Source organism: Nicotiana attenuata, unplaced genomic scaffold (assembly GCF_001879085.1).
Source record: "Nicotiana attenuata strain UT unplaced genomic scaffold, NIATTr2, whole genome shotgun sequence".
NCBI classification, from domain to species: domain Eukaryota; kingdom Viridiplantae; phylum Streptophyta; class Magnoliopsida; order Solanales; family Solanaceae; genus Nicotiana; species Nicotiana attenuata.
In genome coordinates this window covers 40,804-44,053 of record NW_017675817.1, presented here as the reverse complement: position 1 = coordinate 44,053, position 3,250 = coordinate 40,804, and the positions used below count along the sequence as shown (strand labels likewise).

General features: G+C 37.6%; 1 pseudogene; it reads left to right on the top strand.

The window, feature by feature from the left end:
• The first annotated feature begins 218 nt into the window (after positions 1–218).
• On the top strand, positions 219–2,805 carry LOC109220474 (annotated as a pseudogene).
• Positions 2,806–3,250: the final 445 nt, after the last annotated feature.

Here is a 3,250-nt window from a genome sequence, read left to right as displayed (position 1 = left end):
GGTTTTTCAATTTTTGTTGGCTATAGTTTTGGTAAGTCTATGACTAATGGCTAGAGGTTGGTAAGTTGAGATTTATTTGGGACATTTGTGTAAGTTTCCCTAATTTATACCTATATAAACACACCTAATATTATCAAAACATACACTTCAAAATCAAATTACTAATCTTTCTTCTTTAGCATTTTAATCAGTCTTTTTTTTCCCTCTAAAGAAGAAAAATGGGTGATATTGAAGGATCACCAGGTAGTTCTATGCATGGAGTTACATGTAGAGAACCAGTTCTTGCTTTCTCTGTTGCATCTCCAATGGTACCAACTGATACCACTGCACATTTTAAAGTTCCTGTTGATTCTGAACACAAGGCCAAGGTTTTCAAATTCTACTCATTTTCGAAACCTCACGGTCTAACTTTTCAACTTTCTTGGATTTCTTTCTTTACTTGTTTTGTTTCAACTTTTGCTGCTGCTCCTTTAGTTCCTATTGTTAGGGACAATCTTAACTTGACCAAAATGGACGTTGGTAATGCTGGGGTTGCCTCTGTTTCTGGAAGTATTCTATCTAGGCTTGCAATGGGCGCGATTTGTGACATGTTGGGGCCGAGATATGGATGTGCATTTCTCATAATGTTATCAGCTCCGACTGTTTTTTGCATGTCTTTCGTGTCTTCGGCTGGTGGTTACGTTGCTGTGAGATTCATGATTGGATTCTCACTCGCGACGTTTGTGTCGTGTCAATATTGGATGAGTACGATGTTTAATAGTCAGATTATTGGACTTGTTAATGGAACTGCAGCTGGATGGGGAAATATGGGGGGTGGAGCTACTCAGCTTATTATGCCTATTCTGTATGATATAATTAGAAGAGCAGGGCTTACCCCTTTTACTGCTTGGAGAATTGCATTCTTTATTCCTGGTTGGCTTCATGTTATTATGGGAATTTTAGTGTTAACTCTTGGCCAAGATTTGCCTGATGGTAATCTTGCTTCCCTACAGAAGAAAGGTGATGTTTCTAAAGATAAGTTCTCTAAGGTGAGTAATCCATTTTCATAAATTTGCATGTGACCAGGAGGTCACTGATTCGAGCCGTGGAAACAGCCTCTGGCAGAAATGCAGGGTAAGGCTGTGTGCAATAGACCCTTGTGGTCCGGTCCTTCCCCGAACCCCGCGCATAGCGGGAGCTTAGTGCACTGAGCTCCCCTATATAATTTGCATTCTTGAACAAAGAGAATTTTGTTACCTCAGTTATTTAAAGGAAGAAAAGTTAGCTAACTATTTCATCTCTCTATTTTTGTCATAGATATTGTGGTATGCTGCAACAAATTACAGGACATAGATCTTTGTCTTGCTCTATGGGTACTCTATGGGAGTTGAATTGACTACAGATAATGTGATTGCTGAGTATTTCTTTGATAGGTTTGACTTGCTTTCCCTAAGCTTTTGTTACGAATAGTAGTATTCCCTCCATCCCAATTTATAACGTTGGTATTTGACCAGATATGAAGTTTAAGAAATAACCAAACTTTTTTAAACTTCTGGTCTAAAATAGGACAAACATTTCAATGGCTATATCATTAAGGGTGAAGTTGTCTCTGTGTTCGAGTCGTGGAGTCAGTCACTGATGCTTGCATCAGCGTACATAGGCTACCTACATCACACCCTTAGGGGTTGTTTGGTTGGGAAACAAGTTATCCCATGATTAATTATCCCGGGATTAGTTATCCCTAGATTGTTATCTCACCCTCCCATAGGGATAAAAATAACACTAGAATCCCGAGATAACTAATCCCAGGATTAGCTATACCACAATTTTATCCCAACCAAACATGAGATAAACTCATCTCAAATTTAATCTCGGGTTAATTATCCTTCATCCCTCGTACCAAACAAGCCCTTAGGATGCGGCCATTCTCGGACCTTGTGTGAACGCAGGATGCTTCATGCTCCGGGCTGTCCTTCTTTAATATCATTAAGGGTGAGGAAGAAGTTTAAAATGAAATTGTTATTAAACGTAGAAACATGTTATTCTAAGTGAAATAGATTAAAAAGGAAAGTGTATCACATAAAATGGGACAAAGGTATTATACGATCTTCGTCGCCGCCTAATTAAAGAAATTAATCTCTATTTAAAAAAAATTGCAGATTTGATCTAAAACTTCACACGGCTGGAATCATAGCTGCCACATTTGGTATGGCTAATCTCTTAGCTCGACCTTTTGGAGGATGGTCATCAGATATTGCAGCCAAACATTTTGGAATGAGAGGCAGATTATGGAACTTATGGATTTAACAAACACTTGGTGGAGTTTTCTGTTTCTTACTTGGAAAAGCAAATACACTTCCTATGGCTATAGCTTGGATGATAATATTTTCCTTAGGTGCTCAAGCAGCATGTGGAGCTACATTTGGTATTATTCCATTCATTTCGCGTCGATCGTTGGGTATAATTTCAGGTATGACAGGAGCTGGAGGGAATTTTGGTTCTGGATTGACACAACTCTTGTTTTTCACAACTACAAAATGGTCAACAGAAACAGGATTGAGTTATATGGGGATTATGATTATAGCATGTACACTTCCTGTATCTTTGGTTCATTTCCCACAATGGGGAAGTATGTTTTTGCCTCCAACTAAAGATCCTGTTAAGAGTACTGAAGAGCATTACTTTACCTCTGAGTATACTGAGGCTGAGAAGCAAAAGGGTATGCACCAAAATAGCATCAAGTTTGCTGAGAATTGTCGGTCGGAGCGCGGAAAACGTGTCGGTTCAGTGCCTACTCCGTCTAATGTAACGCCAAATCGTGTCTGATTCGAAAAACTTACTCGCACTTGGTGTTTGCATCCATAGAGAAATGTGTGCTATGTGTTTTTCAAATGAGGTTTATTACCTAAGTGATATTATATTACATGTATTTCGCATTTTTTTTTTGTGTGTGAAGATAAATTACTTGTTAGATTTATAATTGTATTTTAGGAATTAACTTGTGGTGTTTGAACAGGTTGATCATGATATAATTTGTGCACGTTGTGTTAATGTATGGAGTGAAGTTTTCTGAAGAGCTATATCCAAACATCAATTCATTTTAAATATTTGTTTTTGTTGTGCAAAAAGTGTCATCTAAACATAAACTTCATATCAAATCAAAACTTCAGTTAAATAAGCATTTCAAATCAATATCTGCTATGGTGATTTGAGTGAAGTTTGATACTCCTATGAAAGATTAAGTTGTGTATTGATATCATCGTTTTCCAAA